Source organism: Globicephala melas, chromosome 16 (genome assembly GCF_963455315.2).
Source record: "Globicephala melas chromosome 16, mGloMel1.2, whole genome shotgun sequence".
Lineage (NCBI taxonomy): Eukaryota > Metazoa > Chordata > Mammalia > Artiodactyla > Delphinidae > Globicephala > Globicephala melas.
In genome coordinates, this window is record NC_083329.1 from 29,465,535 (window position 1) to 29,488,827 (window position 23,293).

At 38.7% G+C, this 23,293-nt stretch overlaps 1 protein-coding gene across 6 annotated transcripts in view; it reads right to left on the reverse strand.

Annotated features, from left to right (window-relative positions):
• Nucleotides 1-23,026, reverse strand: part of R3HCC1L (R3H domain and coiled-coil containing 1 like) — an 87,441-nt gene extending 64,415 nt beyond the window's left edge. For 3 of the 6 annotated variants that reach the window (XM_030865281.3, XM_030865280.3, XM_060286262.2), the window contains exons 1-2: nt 22,969-23,026; nt 3,414-3,522 (exon numbers count right to left, since the gene is read on the reverse strand). The gene's annotated coding sequence lies outside the window, so the exon portion shown is untranslated. The other 3 variants (XM_060286260.2, XM_030865282.3, XM_060286261.2) reach the window with 2 other exon arrangements.
• Nucleotides 23,027-23,293: the final 267 nt, after the last annotated feature.

Sequence of the window (23,293 nt, forward strand, 5' to 3'; positions counted from 1 at the left end):
GTTTCAAGAATAACAAACAATTATCTAGAATACAGTGATATCTTCAGAGAACTGCCCCTTTAAGGATCAGGAAGACTGTACAGAGTGCTACAAAAGGTTTTCAAAGTAGAATAATCTACTGAACAAACATGGCTCAGGTACTAAATCCTATTCTAATCTATTATTTTTATGATACAAAAAGCAAGATAAATGTTAAAGGTTGGTAAAAGCTAACAATAGGTGATGGTATTTTCTTGCAGCAAACAAATATTTATTAAGTGCACATATTGTACTGAGACCTATGCTGGGACAGTGGAAACTGTAAAGTTGGACCACAGGTAAGAACATGGTTTGAACCACATGAATAATGTAGCCTCCTCTTTAAGTTATCTCTACTTAATTGGGAAGATAAGAAATTTTAGAAAAACAAAAAAAGTTGTTTTAAGGTAGTATATAATTGCCAAACAAAGAGAAAAGTTGTAAATGATAAAAAGAGAGCTATCACTTAGGGCCTGGAATAGCTGAAGAAGATGTCATAAGGTAGGAGGAACTGGAAGCTGGTATGTAGACTGAGAATTGAAGGGAGATATTCCAAGTAAAAGGAATAGCCTGAACAATTTGAAGACGCAGTAAGCAAAAAGCATTATTTTGGGACTTCCCTGGTAACACAGTGGTTAAGAATCCACCTGCCAATGCAGGGCACACGGGTTTGAGCCCTGGTCTGGGAAGATCCCATATGCCGCCGAGCAACTAAGCCTGTGTGCCACAACTACTGAGCCTGCGTGCCACAACTACTGAAGCCCACGCACCTAGAGCCCGTGCTCCACAACAAGAGAAGCCACTGCAATGAGAAGTCTGCACACCGCAACAAAGAGTAGCCCCCGCTCGCGGCAACTAGAGAAAGCCTACGTGCAGCAATGAAGACCCAACGCAGCCAAACATAAATAAATTAAAAAAATAAATTTTTTTAAAAAAAGCATTATTTTGGAGACAGCTATAGAAACTACTAGAGCCAAGGTTCAATATAGGAAAGTGTGGAACATTCTGCCAGAAAGATTGTTTTCAGCCTGGAGGGCCTTCAACACTAGGTTTAGACATTCAGTACCCCAAGCAATAGAGACTCAAGTCTAGACCATACAGACAATTCCTGAGAAGTGATACTATTACTGTGTCTCTAGTTCTCCAAACCTTCCCTTACACCATCTGCCCATTCATTTACCCTGTCATCTTTTTTAATAGGTACCATCAGGTAAATGTGATGAGACAGCACACAATGTTAACACTGACATTTCTCTTATGCTTGCTTAACCCGATGGTATCAATGAGCAAGTGTAACATTTAACCAAAACCCAGAAACAGGATGAACAGGAGGGATGGGCTCCAAAACAATGTGCCCCAAGTCTAATCCCATACTCAGTAACAAACATTACATCTAGGGGAGCAATCAAATACACTTATTTTGTATAGCCATTCTCAGAACCAGAGAAAGAACTGAACCAAAGCCTGCCCCACATTATATTCTACTCCACAATCCAAATAATACCCAGAAACTCATGCCTTGATACCTGATGAAGACTCCTATAGTTGGCCAAGTGTTTCTGAAACAAATAGCTGGTGATATATGTATATGTGTATAAAATCTAATAAACAAATAAGTAACAGGATATACATTTGTCTGAGATAAAAGCCCAGTCATTCTGGATCTAGATATGGTAACTGGCCTTACTACCATTGTAACAGTTCCTAGAAAAGATAAGACCCATCCCCATTACACTGATTTTTATAGTTTCATTTTCCAGCATGAAGTGATATTTCTAGTCTCTTCAAAACTTTTCAATCCATCCAATCCCTACTCTCATCAATAGAACATCTAACCTTACAGTTTTGAAGACAGAATGAAACAATAACAGCTTGAAAGGAAAAGCAAAACACACTACTTCTACCCCACCAAAACCAACTCCAGCTGTTCGTTTCACAATTGTATCAGCAGAGCTAACAAGGAGAATAGCTACCATTCTAATTGCCCACAGAACCTGAGATGCTCTGCTCTTCTCTCATTTCTCCCCCTTCCCATCTCCTCTGTAACTTGCACACGACCACCTCACTCTGCTGTCCATCCTCCCCAACTGCTGCCCAACAATTCACAGGCTGCCACAGATTGTCAGCACTGTGTTTGGGGACTTGAGAATTACCCCTGTGGGACAGCGCAGTGTGTTAGGACAGCATTTGCCCGGACACAATGTCGCTCTTTATAGCCAGTTGCAAATTAGTTTCTTCTTAAAAAAAAATAATACTCTCAATAAGACAGGTACAAGGAGATTTTAAATAACCAAGATTAAAACTCACTTGGTTTGCTCTGAGATCTGGGCCATTTCAGAGTCAGGTACGATAAAATCCCATGCCTCTACTCACACGAGCCATGCACATCATCTAGGAACATCTGAAGTCAGCTTTCCAATGCTAACAGAAGCAAAGAGGCTACCAAAAAACATATCAAAGGAGAATCTTCCTTCCCCTTTTTTCTGTGCCTATGGCTCCTCATCCTTAAATTTTATCTGACAGTACTTTGTTTTAAGCTCAGCTCTCAATATTAACATTAAAAGGAAATTCTGGAAATCACCAGAGTCGTTTCATTATAGTTTCCATCCAATTCTTTGCCATGTGCTTCAGCAGCACACAAGTACAGTCATCTTCTGACAGTTGCTGTGCCTGACCCTCTGAAAAATCCTTCATCCTATATATCAGCTTCCCGGTTGCCACTGGCTACACATGAGAGTCAGAAGCTGGAACAGACTGAAAAGATCATCAGAGGATGTGGGGAAGAAAAACCTCTCACAAAACAGCAGGTCATATCAACTTAAGTCTTCTTAGAAAAAGGAATTAATTAAAAATAAACACCTATAGAGTAATATTTTAAAAATTAAAATCAGTTTTACTAGTTATCTAATTAGTTTTCATTTCTAAGTTCTTTGATAGCATTACTCATTCTGCTTTATTATGCTGTACTGAGGATTTAATTGCCCATCTAGTCTTCCCGAATCAGTTCATCAAACCTCTACAATAAAACTGCATCTTTGCTGCTCCCTAACTGAACTACAGGGAAGCTAGAGCTGGACAGGAAGGATGTTAATTCTCAGTTCTTACAGTAGAAAGAGACTGAAAAGAGCAAAGATAGTAATTCAACTTTGAGAAATAATTCCAATATTTAACCAGCCCCTGTTCTCTCTACAACAAAACCAAAATTTAAGAAAGACAGTAAATAGAAGCAAGAAAATCTTCAAAAGACCCTGAACGCCTTTCAAGATATTGCCACTTTCAAACTTGTTTTACATGAGAGTTACAAAATAAAATGACACTTAAAAAACAAAATATAAGCAAACAGAGTAAATAAACAATATTTCTAAAATATACATAAGTATAGTTAACTGACTTACCAAATAAGTGACATTTATTTTTTGAATAATAAAACTCTAGAACGTGCAGATAGACCGTGTCTGAGGCAAATGGTACAAAAAGTTCCCTTCTGACAGATAGCGGCCTCACCTGGAAAATAACAGTAATAAAAATTATTTTTATAAAAATATGTAGTTATCACTTCTTTGACACCTGTCGTGCATTTAACTTTCATGATCTCATTTCATGAATACTAACAGTTTAACACAATGATTTACCATAGAAAGTGCATTGAAAATAAACACACACTTTTTAGAAGCTCAACAACAAAACAGAATAAGGAAATGTCATCTTCTCTCATTCTCAGTCCTCTGAGAACTAGTCTGAGGGGGACAAAACATCTAACTGCCATCAAAAAAAGAGAGAGAGAGATAAGAAAATAATACAAATGATCAAAACACAAAAAGATGTTCAACTTCTAGTCATTACTATAGTTCTAACTTTTAGGATGGCACATGGTGGATGTTCAATAAGAATATGCTGAGTGGGGCTTCCCTGGTGGCGCAGTGGTTGAGAGTCTGCCTGCCAATGCAGGGGACACGGGTTCGTGCCCCGGTCCGGGAGGATCCCACATGCCGTGGAGCGGCTGGGCCCGTGAGCCATGGCCGCTGAGCCTGCGTGTCTGTAGCCTGTGCTCCGCAACAGGAGAGGTCACAACAGTGAGAGGCCCACATACCGCAAAAAAACAAAACAAAACAAAACAAAAAAACAATATTTTGAGTGGATGGCTGGATGGATGAATAAAAAATAAACCTTATCAGTTAGCAAAGAAAAAATAAATCACATCAGTTAGCAAAGAAATCCAAAATAAGTGTATTATTTTACCCATCAAACTGGTAAAGATGAAAAAAGAGCAATAAGGTCCTGTTTTGGTAAGTACAGACTAAACAGGACTCCACACTGTTCATGGAGGTACACATTTTATTAATGTAGAAAGCATTTTAACAATATTTCAAAATCTTTTATATATCAAAGGACCTTTGGACCAGGCAATTCTCCTTCAAAGAATGTGTCATAAGGAAATAACTGGATTTCTACAGGATACTTATTCCACAACTATTTATAATAGTGAAAAATTATAAATAACTTTAATGTCCATCTATATGGGCCAGGTTAAATTATGGTACATTTATACTATGGAAAACAATACAGACATTAAAAAGAATAATGTGGGGCTTCCCTGGTGGCGCAATGGTTAAGAATCCGCCTGCCAATGCAGGACACACGGATTCAAGTCCTGGTCCGGGAAGATCTCACATGCCGCTGAACAACTAAGCCCGTGTGCCACAACTATTGAAACCCGTGCGCCTAGAGCCTGTGCTCCCAACAAGAGAAGCCACCACAATGAGAAGCCTGCACACCACAACGAAGAGTAGCCCCCACTCGCCGCAACCAGAGAAAAGCCCGCGTGCAGCAACAAAGACCCAACACAGCCAAAAATAAAATAAGTAAAATAAATTTATTTAAAATAAAAGAATAATGTAGTTCTACAAATATTGGCATAAAAATCTACAAACCATATTAATAAGTTTTTAAGAAATGGAGAATTTGACAAGAAGTGTTCAAAAACAATATAAAGAAAACTTTAAAACATTCCTGAAAGACAAAAAGTAGATCTGAACAAATGGAAAGATATTCCTCATTCTTGGATGGAAAACTCAACATCATAAAGATGTCAGTTCTTCCTAAATTAATTTATAAATGTAATGTAATCCCAATAAAAATCTCAATATGAGCAAGCTTTTTTACAGAGACAGACAGCTGATACTAAAATTCAACAGAAAAATAAACTTGTAAGAATAGCCAATAAAACATAAAAAATTTTAAAGCTGGCCCTTGATATACTATCAAGCCTCTATAATTAAAAGTGTGATAATGATGCAGGAATAAACAAACTGGTATAAAAGAACAGAAGTCCAGAAATAAACTCAATGGAAACTTAATATAGGATAAAGGTGGCATTTCAAGATATTGGGCAAGATTGTACTTTTTAAAGAAAATATGTTGAAACAAGTAATTAGCATCTAGAAAAAGATTAGTAACTCATACATTATGCATTAAAATAATTCCAAATGAATCAGGGATCCAAATGTAACAACTAAAACCATACAAGTACTAGAAGAAAACGTGTGTGAATTCCTCTTTACCCTGGGTAAAGGGAAAGGTTTTCTAATTATAACCCAAAATTCAGATGCAACAAAAGACTGAAAAATTGGACCACATAAAAGCTCAAACACATGCACAGATGCACAGACACACAGACACACACACACAGTAAAAGACAACTGACAAACTGGGAGAAAAATATGTGCAACATATATCACTATAAACAGCTAATATACCTAATATATATATATTTATTTATATATATATTTTTAAAGACACTTAAAAATTGAGGGAGAAAACATCAAAAACCTGATAGAAAAATGAATTTAAAAATACAAGACAATTCACACAAAAAGATATTAAAATGGCCTTTATATATTCTATGAAAAGATCATTAACTACTACTAAGTGAATATTAAAACTGTATCGAGATACTATCTCGAACTATAAACAGGTTAGCAAAAACTTAAAAGCATACCAACATACTCTGACGATGAGGCTGTGGGAAAACTCATGCACTGCTGGTGGGAATTCAAATTCGTACAACCCCTACAGAAAGGGATTTAGCAATACTTAAGAAAACTATATTTGCTTTTAAACTTTTGACCCAACTCTCCTATTTTAGGGATTTACCCAAACATACATTTCCAACGTACAAAAATATATATAAACAAGGTTAGTACTGCAGCAATGTTTATAAATTCAAAATACTGGAAATGGCCATAGAGAATGGTTAACATCCTCACAATAGAGTACTATGCAACCCTAAGAGGGAGGAAAAGACAAAGGGAGGGAGGGAGGGAGGGAGGGCAAGCTCTACAAATTGATATGGAATGGATACCAAAATATATTTAAGTGAAATGTTAAATTAAAAAAGCAAAGTACAAAAGACTATCCATAGTATGCTAAATTTTGTGTAAGAAGTTAAGAAATAAGAAAATAAACGTGTATCTCCTCATTCCTGGGGGAAAAACACACAAGAAGGATAATTCAGAGAAAGATAAGATTGGTTACCTATAGAGGATGGGTGGAAACAGGGTGAAAAGGAAGAAGAAATGGGTGACAATGCTTTGAGTATATATATATATATTTTTTAATACAATTCTGACTTTTGGAACCATATTAATGTTTCACATGCTCAAAAATAAATAAGATCAATTAGGATGGGGAGAAAAACTTAGAATACAATAGAAATGAACTGTATTTCAAATAACTAACATAACCACGTTATAGGAAGAATGTTGGGGAGAGAAAACTAATCCAAGTAACTTCTGAACATGGTTTCTTGCTCAGTGATGTCCAACAGAGAGACAATGGATGCCACATATGAAATTTAATATTTTCTAGTAGCCACATTAAAATAAAAATAGGTAAAATTAATTTTATAAATTTATTTTACCTAACATATCTAAAATATTTCAACATATAACCACCATATTATTTAAATATTAATGAGGTATTTCACATTTCTTATTTCATACTAACTTTACAAACTGTGTACAGTTCACACTCACAACACATCTCAATTCATGTGGTTAGTGGCTACTTTATTGGCCAGTGGAGATTTAGACTATATGCCCATAGGGTACAGGAAAAAAACTATAAACAAATATTGAACTCTACTTACTAGGTGTCTTTTAAGTAGTGGTATGAGCTAGCAATTCTTAAACTATTTTCTGGTATTCCAGGATTAGGCCAATAAGTAAAAACATGAATAATGGGGGCAGGTTTCTCACTTTTGGAACAGGGAGTTATAAATACAGAATGAATAAACTCTGTAGTGTTGGACTGGAATCAGAGGTATCAATATAAACTCATTGCTTTCAGTAGACAGATGAAGATGTATATGAGCGTGAGTGGACACACACACATATCACATATTTCTATTTCCTAGATGTCTACTGAAAGGGTCTAAAGGCAATGATACTGACACCCAGCAGCACTGTCAATGGACATCTAGAGTCCAGTACCTGGCTTATAGAGCCATTCTCTACTAAAACAAACCAGAGCTCTTTGAGGAAATAACTTATTGCAGGACTCAGGCTGGAAGAGTGCAAGATAAGCCTAGAACATCTTGTAGTAAAAAGTGAGGAAATGCTCCAAGAATGACAAGGGCAAGGCAAAAGGAGACAGGAATCAGCCTGAATGGGGCTCCCACTGGCCAAATCAGGAACAGCGTCAAAATAAATAATGAAATAAAGTATTATAAATAAGTGTATTAGACATGATGGAATTAGAAAATCGCCATTTAGGAACCATCATGAAAATGATTCAGGCAGAAATCACCAATGGATACTAAAGTTAGTGAGTAAAAGTTCAAGGAGTAACAGGATATTTATAAAATCTCAAAGTATTTTTGCAAAGATGCCTCAAAATTACAAACAAAATGTCAATGCACTTAATCCCACTGAACTGTATACTTAAAACTGGTTAAAGTGATAGTTTCTGGCCTTACATTTCGGTCTTTAATCCATTTTGAGCTTATTTTTGTGTATGGTGTTAGGGAGTGTTCTAATCTCATACTTTTACAGGTACCTGTCCAGTTTTCCCAGCACCACTTATTGAAGAGGCTGTCTTTTCTCCACTGTATATTCTTGCCTCCTTTATCAAATATAAGGTGACCATATGTGCGTGGGTTTGTCTCTGGGCTTTCTATCCTGTTCCATTGATCTATATTTCTGTTTTTGTGCCAGTACCAAACTCTTAGAGGAAAACATAGGCCGAACACTCTATGACATAAATCACAGCAAGCTCCTTTTTGACCCACCTCCTAGAGAAATGGAAATAAAAACAAAAATAAACAAAGGGGACCTAATGAAACTTAAAAGCTTTTGCACAGCAAAGGAAACCATAAACAAGACCAAAAGACAACCCTCAGAATGGGAGAAAATATTTGCAAATGAAGCAAATGACAAAGGATTAATCTCCAAAATTTACAAGCAGCTCATGCAGCTCAATATCAAAAAAACAAACAACCCAATCCAAAAATGGGCTGAAGACCTAAATAGACATTTCTCCAAAGAAGATATACAGATTGCCAACAAACACATGAAAGAATGCTCAACATCATTAATCATTACAGAAATGCAAATCAAAACTACAATGAGATATCATCTCACACCGGTCAGAATGGCCATCATCAAAAAATCTAGAAACAATAAATGCTGGAGAGGGTGTGGAGAAAATGGAACACTCTTGTACTGTTGGTGGGAATGTAAATTGATACAGCCACTATGGAGAACAGTATGGAGGTTCCTTAAAAAACTAAAAATAGAACTACCATATGACCCAGCAATCCCACTACTGGGCATATACCCAGAGAAAACCATAATTCAAAAAGAGTCATGTACCAAAATGTTCATTGCAGCTCTATTTACAATAGCCAGGAGATGGAAGCAACCTAAGTGTCCATCGACAGATGAATGGATAAAGAAGATGTGGCACATATATACAATGGAATATTACTCAGCCATAAAAAGAAACGAAATTGAGTTATTTGTAGAGAGGTAGATGGACCTAAAGTCAGTCATACATAGTGAAGTAAGTCAGAAAGAGAAAAACAAATACCGTATGCTAACACATATATATGGGATCTAAGAAAAAAAAAAAAGGTCATGAAGAATCTAGGGGTAAGATGGAAATGGAGATGCAGACCTACTAGAGAATGGACTTGAGGATGTGGGGAGGGGGAAGGGTAAGCTGTGACAAAGTGAGAGAGTGGCATGGACATATATACACTACCAAACGTAGAATAGATGGCTAGTGGGAAGCAGCCGCATAGCACAGGGAGATCAGCTCGGTGCTTTGTGACCACCTAGAGGGGTGGGATAGGGAGGGTGGGAGGGAGGGAGACGTAAGAGGGAAGAGATGTGGGAACGTGTGTATATGTATAACTGATTCACTTTGTTATAAAGCAGAAACTAACACACCATTGTAAAGCAATTATACTCCAATAAAGATGTTAAAAAAATAATAAATTAAAAAAATGTTAAAGTGATAAAATTTTGTTATGTATATTTTACCACCAAGAAAAATTATAAAAGGAAAAATAGTGGAAAACCTGGCAGATACTACCTTAATGAAGTGATCCAAGATCACATTACTAATATTTCAACATCCTGTGCCTCCTGACATGATGCCCTGAGAAGCATAACATTACTCCTGTGGTACTCGTGCCAGAAATGAGAAAACAGCAGATATACCCAAATTACAAGCATTTTACAAAGTAACTGGCCTGTACTCTTCAAAAATGTCAATCTCATGCAAAAACAAAGACTGAGGAAATGTTCCAGATTAAAGGAAACTAAAGAGACATGACAACTGAATACACTTCATGAGCCAGAATTTCCTTCTGCTATAAAACAGTACATTATTGGGACAATGAGTGAAATGTGAAAAAGTCTGTGGACTTCATAATAATATTAAATCAATGTTAATTTCCTGATTTTGACAACTGTACTGTGCATTCATACAAGAATGTCCTTGTTTTTAGAAAATGCACTCTGAAGTATTTAAGTATACAGGGGAATAGGTCTGTACCTTACTCTCAAACAGTTCAAGAAACAAATATTGCAGGTTGGGGGGAAGAGACAGAGAAAGGAAATACAGTAAAGTGGCAACATTTGGGGTATCTGGGTAAATTTTTTGTTCATTCTTGTAATTTTCTGTAGTGTGAAATAATGTCAACATGAATTAAACAGAAGAAAGATGTTAGCACAGTACCTGGTACATAAATCAAATACATAAATCAAAACAAAGAAAGACACGGGATATGGAAAACAGGATATCCAACACAAGAGAGAAGTGAAGGAATATTGGTGAATGGGAATTCCAGGATGCTAACTGTGAACTAGAAGTAGAATGCAACCATTTCAGATTAAAGCTTTGTGACAGAGACAGGCATGTTGAAGGCAGTCATCCCCAGGCTCTCCACCATAGTACCATCTTTTTAATACAACACAACTACTAGAGGATGTGCTCCACTCAAGCAAGAGGGTAAATGAAGAATGAAGAAGATAAGAGTTCCAACAATATTGGGAATCATATCCAAAACAGAGAAAAGTCTAAGGATGACAACAAAGGAAAATCATCCCAGGAAAAGAGCTGTGCAGCAGGCCCAAAGAGTAGGCTCAGACAGGACAAATAAAGTCTCCAGAAGAGAAATTTCCAAGAATTTTTTTAAAAAAGAAAGAAAATTTGAAATGACAGATTACTGTTACTGACCTTGTGGAAAACTGCACTTAGAGGCCACTATTTAAGACACTATAAGCAAATAAAATTTGCACAGACATAATGTAAACACAACATTAACTATTTGATTTAACCAAATATTGTAACAGAAACTGCGAGGCCAGGGGAGGAGTAGCAGTGGTGATTGTGGTTTAAGAACAATAAAACTGGGCTTCCCTGGTGGCACAGTGATTAAGAATCTGCCTGCCAAGGCAGGGGACACGGGCTCGAGCCCTGGTCTGGGAAGAACCCACATGTCACGGAGCACCTAAGCCCGTGCGTCACAACTACTGTATCTGCGCTCTAGAGCCCGTGAGCCACAACTACTGAGCCTGCGTGCCACAACTACTGAAGCCCGCATGCCTAGAGCCCGTGCTCCGCAACAAGAGAAGTCACTGCACCGCAACGAAGAGTAACCCCCGCTCGCTGCAACTAAAGAAAGCCCGCGTGCAGCAACGAAGACCCAATGCAGCCATAAATAAATAAATAAATAAATTTATAAGAACAATAAAACTTTATCATAACAGAAACACAACATATAATGAATAAATTGGTGAATCAAAAGACAGCATTACACACATATTATTTTAAAACAAGGAGATTTGTAAATGCCAGAAGGAACAGCTTAAGGAATTGAAAGTGTTTACCTTTAGGGAGAGGACTAGAGAGAGTGGGCAAGAATGACACAGTAACTATTCACTATATTTTGTTACAAACCCTTTTTAAACTATATCTATTTTAAACTATATGTCTGTTGACAAAATATAAATAGCAACATATGAATTTCTTATCTTAAATATATTGTTCATCGTTCAAAAATATATAAATAAAACATTTTCAATTGAAAGGGACAAAAATCCTAGGGAAAACATAGTCCCCTTTTTGTTAGAAGACCTTCATATTTCCAACACTAAAAGAACATAAACATACAAAATATGGAAGCTTTAAAAATAAAAAAAAAAACTCTAAAGCAAATAATTACCAATTTAGTGGATAGAGAGAATTCAGTCATGGTAATACTAGGAAGATTGTAGGTCTGACCTTACTTACAAATTGATTAATGATCAGGACAGTGCAAATAACACATTTAATTAAATATGCTCATTTATCTATTTTGGGAAGTATTTACAGCAGTGAGAGCGAGTGGTAATATAAAAGGACAGAGACAGATTAAAAACAGTGGCCCAAAACAACCAAATTGGAGAGTGGATAGAAGGCTAGGTAAATTAGAAGCTGAAAACAACTAAAGAAAGATATCAAAGGCTTAATTATCATCAATTTTACTGCATGCTGCTGCCATATGAAGAAATTCTGGCAAACACTAATGTTAAGTGAGAAGATATATACATTATATATATAATATATATGTCTATGTCACACGTATATATACATACCCATAATCTTTTTCGTTATAAGAGACTGATAATCCTAATTAAGTAGGGATTCATGAAGGGATTATACCCTAAAAATAAAGTACTGTTGATGCAATTTGATAAGAGTAGTTTCATACTCATAGTTTCGCCAAGTACTGAAACTCTTATCAAGGATTACCAATAATGAATTAAACTATCCTAAAGACAATTAACTCTGTTATCTACCTGATAGTCCTCATCTAGCTACCCTTGGATTATCCTTATTGTTCCTGTTTTTTCTTCCCAGGCACTGACCATTCAAAATAGTTTACATTTCCCAACCTCTCCTGCAGGAAGATGTGGCTATGTGACCAATGGAATATGAGCAAAAGTGGTATATATAACTTTTAGGAAGTATCCTTAAAGGGAGGGAGATACGTTCTTCTCTTCCTCCTTTCTGTTGGTTCGAACGTGGATGAAAAGGCTGGAACTCCAATAGCCATCTTAGACCATCAAGTGAATCCATGCACAGTGGAGCAACAACATGACACCATGATAAACCACAACAGTCCTAGACTACTTCTGGAATTCATGACATCGAGAGAAATGAAATCTATCATGCTTAAGTCTCTGTTATTTGGTTGCAAACAAATCTAATCCTAATTAATATAACTTCTATACTAATGTACACTCCTTGTTCTCTTTTGTTCTCTAAACAATCTTCCACTGCCCTTCTGCCGGCTCGTTTTCTGCCTCCCACTCCGTTACTATGAATATTCCCCAATATTCCATCCTTGGTCTTTTCTGCTCTCCTCCCACTAAGTTCTAGGTCAAACATTCTATAAAACTTCATCACTATATGTCTGATCATTTATTTGAGGTCTACTTTTATCTCCAGCTGTCTATCATTCCATTTGTACAAGACATAATTAAACAGGAACACAAGTGATTTTTAAAACAAAAAAGATAAATAGCCAAAGTGGTGGTGGTAGCAGTAGTGGTAGTTGTTGTGATGGTAATAAACAGCTAATATTTACTGAGCTTTTAATATTTGCCAGGCATTGTTCTAAGAGCCAACTCTCACAATAATCCTATGAAGTAGGGCATATTATCACCATCCTCATTATAAAAATGAGGAAACTTGAGACCCAGACAAGTTAAGTAACTTACTCAATACACAGAACTAATGTACTAAAGAGATCATTCAAATCTAGGCTTCCAGAACCCACCCTCTTAACCAGCATGCACTACCACCTTTTCTAAGGATGCTGTCACAGCTTTTTAAGGTTGTCCTCAGCAACGATGATAGTTATTTAAATATTCACCATGGTAATAAATTTCATGTCTCTGCAGATTAACTTTTAGGAACTGTCAAATATCACTTAGAAATAAAAATGGTAAATAAGATGAGTGATCAAGCAAGATAATACTCTTGGGCACAAAAGATATGACCATAAAGTAATGAGACTGGTTTTCTTATATGGTTCTATTGGTTCTGAAAGCAGTTCCAAAAGACAAATTCCAAAGAATATTTATTTGCTAAAATAAATGCATGGTCTTAAAAATGGATTACTTTCAAAGGGACAGCATTCATTTATATTATTAAGTTCTTTATTTTTAAAGCACCAGATTTTTTCAACTGCCACTCAAATTATCCAATACCTAAAACTTGTATTAGCAGTTGAACTCATTATCTTTCTCCCTAGACCTATCTGAGATCCTTTCTCAGATAATGTCATTATCAAGACACCACAATAGGGACTTCCCTGGTGGTCCAGTGGTTGGGACTTCACCTTCCAATGCAGGGGGGGTGCACATTCAATCCCTGGTCAGGGAGCTAGGATCCCGCATGCCTCGAGGCCAAGAAACCAAACATTAAAAACCAGAAGCAGTACTGTAACGAATTCAATAAAGACTTTAAAAATGGTCCACATCAAAACAGATCTTAAAAAAAAAGACACCTGGGGCTTCCCTGGTGGCGCAGTGGTTGAGAGTCCGCCTGCCGATGCAGGGGAAACGGGTTCGTGCCCGGGTCTGGGAGGATCCCACATGCCGCAGAGCGGCTAGGCCCATGAGCCATGGCCGCTGAGCCTGCGCGTCCGGAGCCTGTGCTCCGCAATAGGAGAGGCCACAACAGTGAGAGGCCCGCATAACGCAAAAAAAAAAAAAAAAAAAAAAAAAAGACTTCATGTCCATAACATCTTTATCTACTGGTAATTTTGGGGCTTCCCTGGTGGTGCGGTGGTAGGGAGTCCGCCTGCCAATGCAGGGGACACAGGTTCGTGCCCCGGTCCGGGAGGATCCCACATGCTGCAGAGCGGCTGGGCCCATGACCCATGGCCGCTGAGACTGTGCGTCCGGAGCCTGTGCTCTGCAACAGGAGAGGCCACAACCGTGAGAGGCCCGCATACCGCAAAAAAAAAAAAAAAGACACCACGATACACTTGATTTGTCAGGCTCAAAACTTTTGAGGTATTCCGACTCTTTCAGCTTTTCTAACCCCATTCTTACTGCTCTTCCTTCACAAGAGCTATCATGTTTTCTATTTCCATATTATTCCATGATTGTCCTATTGAGATACCCTACAGCCACTCCCTGCTTGACGTTATCCCACAAAGCTACCAGGACAACCTTTCTCAAATACTGTTTTCATCATATGACTTTCAACAAAAATACCATCATCTATAGGATCAAATCTAAGTTCTTCAGCCTAGCCTTCAAAGCTTCCCATTAATTCTTCATTACCCCCACAGACATGTAAGCCTGACAAATCACATCTCTTTACTACTCATCATCATCAGTAAAATCAAACCTTCCATTTGTGCAATATTTTTAAAATACCCTTTTTGTCTCATTCAGTTCACATATATTGTACTTTTTGGCTTCTAACGTCTCATCACCCTATGTGGAATTTTCTTCTGTCCTCTCAAGTCAATTTGTCATTCTATCACTTCCTTCAAGATCCTCCTCTTGCTTGAAGCCCTAATAACCTCAAATAGATACTGCTATATTTTGCATTCCTCAACATACAGTTCATCTAGTAGAATGGGAAGAATTGCAAAGATTGACCGGACTATGTAACAAAATTGAGAGCCCAGAAATAAACCCACACTTATACGGTCAATTACTCTATGACACTGGAGGCAAGAATACACAGTGGGGAAAATATAGTCTCTTTAATAAACGATGTTGGGAAAACTGGACACCAACATGCAAAAGAATATAACTTGACCTCTTTCTTACACCAAATACAAAAATAAACTCAAAATGGATTAAAGTCTTAAATGTAAGACCTGAACCATAAAACTGCTAGAAGAAAACACAGGCAGCATGCTCTCTGCCATCAGTCTTAGCAATATTTTTTTGGATCTGTTTCCCTGGGCAAGGACAACAAAACCAAAAATAAACAAATGGGACTACATCAAACTCAAAAGCTTTTGCAAAGCTTTTGCAAAGCATCAGCAAAATGAAAAGACAACCTACTGAATGGGAGAAGATATTTGCAAATGCTATGTTCGATAAGGAGTTAATATCTAAAATATATGAAGAGTTCGTACAACTCAATGTCAAAAATTTCACAGCCACCATGCTGTGAAGAAGCCCAATTAAGTCTATGTGGAGAGACCATATGTAGGTGTTCCAGGGGACAGTCAACTTCAATCATGAGGCACATGAGTGGAGAAGGCTCCAGATTCTAGTTTCCAGCCACAAAATTACCACCAGCTTTCAAGCCTTTCTAGCTAAGGTTCAAGCCATCTCCACACTGCCCTGTCTGAATTCTGGCAGAATCCATAGCATAATAAAAGGCTGTTTTATTGATACATCACTAAATTTCAGAGTAGCTTGCTACATAACGAAAGCTGACCAGAAAAAGCACCCCTTTCCTAGTTCAGTAACTTCATATTAAACACACACACACACACACACACACACACACACAGCCTAAAATCAAGCTTTTCTCAACATTAAGGAAGATCCAGTCTGCCGATGAGAAATTGGACAGAACTATTTAAATAGGAAAGTTTCTAATTAGAGAACTTAACAATTCATCTCAAATATATTGAGTACTTACTATATGTAAGACACTTGGTTAGTCTAAAACACAAATATGAATAACAGATAGCCTAGTTATTAATCTAACCTAGGGAGGTAGGAAATAAAAATAGGTATACAAATACTATAGTTTATGGAAGTACCTAAGTGCCAAAATAGGAATATAAAGTTAACTCCACCACAAACAGTTAATTTAAAAATGATTTTGGGGACTTCCCTGGTGGCACAGCGGTTAAGAATCCACCTGCCAATGCAGGGAACACGGGTTCGAGCCCTGGTCCGGGAAGATCCCACATGCCACGGAGCAACTAAGCCTGTGTGCCACAACTACTGAGCCCGCGTGCCACGACTACTGAAGCCCGTGCGCCTAGAGCCCGTGCTCTGCAACGAGAAGCCACCACAATGAGAAGCCCGCAACGAAGAGTAGCCCCTGCTCGCCACAACTAGAGAAAGCCCACATGCAGCAATGAAGACCCAACGAAGCCAAAAATTAATTAATTTTTTAAAAATGATTTTGGACTTATAAACAGCTTTTTGGTTCTGTTAGGAAAGAAGAAGAGCTTTAATAAATACCTAAAAAAAAAAGACTGTAAGTAAACATGAAAAATGCAGGCCTCATTGTGTGTTGCTTAGATTGTGAGATTATGAGTTTTGTTGTTCTTTAAATTTTTCTGTATCTTCCAAGTTTTCTACAGTAAGCATATATTAGATATTTTTAAGAAAAAATATTTCTAAAAAAGAAAATAATCATTTTATTTCATTTTTTAAAATGTGTTTAAACTATACTATGAAGGGGTCAAGTAAGTAGTCAACAAGCCTGTAACAAAAGTTGGCTTGTGTTTATATGTTTAATATGCCATATAAAGTTAGTGTTTAAGGGAAAATTTTAGTGTAATAAAAACTGCATATGGGGCTTCCCTGGTGGCGCAGTGGTTGAGAGTCTGCCTGCCGATGCAGGAGACACGGGTTCGTGCCCCGGTCCGGGAAGACCCCACGTGCTGCGGAGCAGCTGGGCCAGTGAGCCATGGCCGCTGAGCCTGCGCGTCCGGAGTCTGTGCTCCGCAACGGGAGGGGCCACAGCAGTGAGGGGCCCGCGTACCCCCCCCCAAAAAAAAAAAAACAAAAAAAAAAACAAAAAAAAACTGCATAAACATGTTTCTTGATTTGCTATTAATATCTGCATTTCTTCCCTTTCCTGGCTAATTACAAATGTCTACAAGATCTCCCCAAATAACAGACAAAAACTAACTCAATAAGCTCCCATCTCTTGGTCATGCCCTGCTGGTTGTTCCTCCTCAGTCTCTCTTTCTCCAGCTCCCTCCCTGCATCCACCTGTCATTTCTAAGTCAGCCCTTCTCTCTACATCTGATTACCCTTCTTTCTAACTCTAAATGCCTCAGTCTGACTGTCCCTCTGTGTTTCCAATGTCCCCTCTCTATCTCTGACTGACCCTAACTCTCTGCCTTTGGTGTGTGTGTATTCCTCTTTCTATCTCTCCCTAAGTGACCCACCCCAGTGTGTGTGTTTTCCCCTCTCAGACTCTGCCTTTCTATAAGTCTCTCCCCTATAGTTACCCCATTTCCAAGAAATTCTTGTTACCTTTTCCCTCTAATCTTTATAAATAAGCAGGCTTGATATTATTAACTCTATTTTACAGATGATAAAGAAAAACAAACAGGATTATTGGTATAAATTTGAGAGATGAAGATTTAAATCCAAGTGCTTCCCTTCTTTCTTTAATACTCTTCTGGTAGTCCATGGCAAAGAACTTGAAACAGCCCAGATGCAAGCCAGTATTAACACTACACATATTTTTTCCTTAGAGGCAAACCTGATATTAAGGAGCACCACACACCATTTGCCCATATTTTTGCCTCTGCACCAGGTTAAACAGTCATGAACTGTCAGCCACTTGCCCATTCCAGAAATCCATTATCATATACACAGGTTAGCCCGTGTTATTTGGGAACCTCAGAATACTAGACACCAGAACCTGCTGTTTCCAACAGTGCTTCTCTGCTTGTCTGTTTTTATCCCTAGTCCAAAACCAGCCATGTTTGACTTAAAAAAAAAAAAAAGAGAGATACAAGAGGGACAATAGATAGTAATGAAACTGAAGAGCAAACTGGAAGAATGAAAAACTAGACAGAAGGCTAGCATGAGATCATGAAAAATACACACCACAAACTGGGAGAAACTGGTCCATGTTTTTACTGAGAGGAGAAAATCCTCTTCAAATGCAGGCTTACCTCTGCAAAGCAATACCCTATAACTTCTCTCCTATCTAAACCTCTGACAACTGGAATTTCTCTGTAATTCAATAAGCTCTTAGGAGTTACCAGGGCTTCATCCATCCTACTGGGCTCATTAACAGAAAACTCTAAATGTTTTTCCCCACTAGGTAAGAGCACATTTTCGGTGGGTGGCACAGTAGAAGTAGGGTTCTCTTTGAAGACATGAACAGCCTAGTTCCATTTCTTCTCACTTCTCCGGTGGGTGGGAAGCCTGCAACCAGTACACTTCAACAACTAAAAGAAACGTCTAAATTACAGTTCAGGTTAGTGATTGTCAAAGATCATCCTACAGGTCACCAGTTTTATACATAGTGTGACGGCTACTCTTGTATTATAGGTTTATAATTAAAAATATATACTTTTACTTCTGCCACTAGTTCATTTACTTCTACGATATCTAATGAGTGCACAGGTGCCAAATCAACAATATACCAGTCTTATCATTCATTCTGGTGAGATATTTTGTGAACACTGAGCTTATGGAGCTAATGAGGACAGGGTCACAGATTCAAAAATATTAGCCAATTAATTTTGCTGTTTTTCAGGGTTCAATGGTCACAGTCAACAAACTTAACCTTGACTAACAAAAAAATACAGTGATCATGTGAAGCATTTTGGGAATGAATATATATGTATCACCAAAATTCATGAGTATAAGAAAAAATATAATAATAAAATTAAATATCGTAATAATAATAATACGATCTTTCACTAAGCCTGAAAATGGGTCTACCTTCCGAAAACTCAAGTAAAAACCAATCAAGAACAAAAATGTTTAAAACATAAAGGAAAAAATAACACATTATTGCACACAAAGTAGATTTTAATGGAAATGACTCTCTACTGTCATAGTTTATACACAAGTCTGTAGTAAAAAAAAATAGTTATCTTGCTGATTCTTAACTATATGTCAGGATGAAACTGGCAAAGCAGAGCCAGGGAAAACCACATCAAGAAAGACAGTAAAGGAAACATTTGCATCTGCAGACATCTTGTAGTCAACACAGCATCTGAAGGAATGAAAAGTAAACATTTCAATTCTTAACTCTAAGACTTTGCTTTGACCAACACATCAGTTTTCTCTATTAGGCATTCCTCCTTGGTTTCTCTGAACTCTCACTCCTTACAGATACACACACACACCAGTGCCACCATCAGCACCTGTCACTAAGTGTTTCCACTTTCAAAAATGACGGTCACCAAATCTTCTGGACACTACCCACTAGAATGAACTTTTACAGTCAAATACTCTGGCTTTAAAAAAAAGAAAGGTGGGGAGGATGGGGAACCAACAAAAAATGCTCTGTAAAACTCTGTCCTACATAAATCACAGAAAGATCTTTTTTGATCCACCTCCTAGAGTAATGGAAATAAAAACAAAAATAAACAAATGGGACCTAATGAAACTTTTGCACAGCAAAGGAAACCATAAACAAGACAAAGACAACCCTCAGAATGGGAGAAGATATTTGCAAATGAAACAACTGACAAAGGATTAATCTCCAAAATATACAAGCAGCTCATGCAGCTCAATATCAAAAAAACAAACAACCCAATCCAAAAATGGGCAGAAGACCTAAAGAGACATTTCTCCAAAGACACACAGGCTGCCAACAAACACATGAAAAGATGCTCAACATCATTAATCATTAGAGAAATGCAAATCAAAACCACGAGGTATCACCTCACACCAGTCAGAATGGCCAGCATCAAAAAATCTACCAACAATAAATGCTGGAGAGGGTGTGGAGAAAAGGGAACCCTCCTGCACTGTTGGTGGGAATGTAAATTGATACAGCCACTATGGAGTATGGAGGTTCCTTAAACAACTAAAAATAGAACTACCGTATGACCCAGCAATCCCACTACTGGGCATATACCCTGAGAAAACCATAATTCAAAAAGAGTCATGTACCAAAATGTTCACTGCAGCTCTATTTACAATAGCCAGGACATGGAAGCCACCTAAGTGCCCATCGACAGATGAATGGATAAAGAAGATGTGGCACATATATACAATGGAATATTACTCAGCCATAAAAGAAACAAAACTGAGTTATTTGTAGTGAGGTGGATGGACCTAGAGTCTGTCATACAAAGTGAATAAGTCAGAAAGAGAAAAACAAATACCGTATGCTAACGCATATATATGGAATCTAAAAAAACGGTACTGATGAACCTAGGGGCAGGGCAGGAATAAAGACACAGATGTAGAGAACGGACTTGAGGACAAGGTGGGGGTGGGAGCTAAGACGAAGTGAGAGAGTGACATGGACATACATACACTACCAAATGTAAAACAGATAGCTAATGGGAAGCAGCCACATAGCCCAGGGAGATCAGCTCGATGCTTTATGACCACCTAGAGGGGTGGGATAGGGAGGGTGGGAGGGAGGTTCAAGAGGGAGGGGATATATGTATATGTATAGCTGATTCATTTTGTTGTACAGCAGAAACACAACACTGTAAAGCAATTATACTCCAATAAAGATGTAAAAAAAAAAAAAAACAACTCTGTCCTAGTAAATAGTCAATATCTAAGTCATAAACACAGATAATTGTTCTGCTACAAGCTCCAATGTACAGACAGAAAACTGCATTCTTACTATGGGTTATAAATGAAGCAGCAGTCCAACAGCACACCCCAACAACAAGAGCATTTTGGAAACCTCTAAAAGTAAAAAATAGCCTAATATAATCTTTAGATAAAATGCAATTGCTTAAAAAAAATTTAAAAAAAACAACCCTGCAATCTGAGCACTTCTATTTACAGCTTTTTTTTTTAAGTTTATCAGTTAAGGATAACTATCCTCATTTTACAAACAACAAAAAGGAAATGGAATCTCAAGAAAATACTTTACCTAAAATTATCATCATCATTTTTTACCATCATCATAGTCATCAATTACAACAGCAACAAAATAATGAGCACGTACTCATTCCAACACTACTTTATATTCACATCTCATTTAATCCTTATAGACAGACACCTTGTGAGGTAAATGCTATCATCTCCATTTTAGAAATTAGTAAGACAGGCTTAGAGAGGAGAAATAATTTGCCAAAAGTCATAAACTAGAAGTCACAGCACTGGGATTTGAACTCAAATTTGTTCAACTTTGTATATTCAACTAAGTCACTGTACTGCCATCCTCTTTGTTTTTAGAACCACATTCAGGTATTCTTCAACCAATGATTGCAGAATAAATACAAGATTACCTCATTACTATACCTCCAAACCCATAAAAAGTTGTTTGTAAAATCCTCTCTCTCTACAAGGGGAAAAATACCACAAAAAGTCACCTGCTTGGAGTCTCAGAGCTGAACAGCCAGAATAAAAACTAGACTGGAATATTGGCTGTTTAGATTCTGAATTCTAACTGCAAGGTAACACAGACTCCGAACACATATACCTAGGGAGGTGAAAATAACCCCAATAGTTCTTGTTTCAGCTAGTATACACAGGATAGTGGTACCGTATTAGAATCAGAGCTACGTTTAGCACAAGCAGTATCTGAAAACGGGGAAGAGACAGCAGACCATCTAGAGACAGGCATCAGCTTAGCGCATGTGAGGAACATTAAGCGCTCTCTGGGATACTCGTACCTGTGTAGCACTGAGGAAAGGACGGCTATAACAAAGCAAGAGGGGAGCGAGTGAGAGAAAGAGTGTGTGTGTGTGTAGACAGAAAGATAGTGAGCTTGCTGTATTTGAAACGTGCTTTCTCGCACATGTCACTTCTGCTGAACCCCATAACACCGGAAGGCAGGCAGGCCAAAGACGATTACCCCCATTTTTCGGACTGGGAAAACGAGGCTGCGGTAAATGTGCTACAAAGGACCACAGATCTAGCAAGTGACATACCCGAAACTCCTCCCAGCACATCAGATTCCAAATCCCGTGCTTCTTCCCTACTCAACCCTGAGAGGAGGCTTTACTGATAAAAGAAACTTTAAAAATCGGACCTGGAGTTTTCCGAGGGCGGCCCAAGAAAACCAGGAAGTACACCCTCTCTGCTAGACTGCTCACTCCCAGCCCACAGCCCGGGGTTCCCTGGCAGTGCAGCAGACTCGCTCCAGAGAAATCGCCGGCAGCGCCGGGGTCGTCTCGGGCGGCCCCCGCCGTCCACAGCCCCGTACCCCTGGGGAGAGAAAGGGGTCGCCACGTCCCCGCTCAGTACCTGTTGAAACCAGGAAAGGAACGGCCCCTCCGCAGACAGTAACTGGGGAGAGGGCCCCAAGCGAGCACGCAGCCCTGGGAAGTAAAAAGGGCCTTGAGAGGGTCCCCAGCAACCCAGGGCCCGCTGGGGTCGAAGGACGGGAGCTTCCCAGTAACCTCCGCCCCAGGAGGGGGCCGGCCCCACGCCTCACTTGAGAAAAACACCGATAACAAACAAAGGGGAAAGAAAGCTTGTGCCAAGTGTGGAGAGAGAAGTGGAAGCAACGAGCCCCAGCCTGGGGTGCGGCGAGAGGGAAGGACAAGGACGCGGAGCGGATCTTTACCGGCGGCACAGTCGCTCCCCGCATCCGCCGCCTCCTCAAAGTTCCAGCTCTTCCGCTCGCGCCGTCGGGGCGCGCGCCAGGCCTCGGCTCCGCCCCCCCAGCGCCGCGGGGCCTTCTGGGGGCTGTAGTTTCCGCGAGGCCGGCCTCCGCGGGCCGCCTCCCGGTCACGTGGGAGGAGGAGGCAGTCAAAATGGCGCGAGATGGCAGATGTTTGCGATCCTGTCTGCTCAACCCTTCCCCTACGTCTTAGCTGTAAACGGGCTCAAATCTCCTCACATACAGCTCAATCATACCATCCCTCCTCTTTCAACAGATAAGTTTCTTG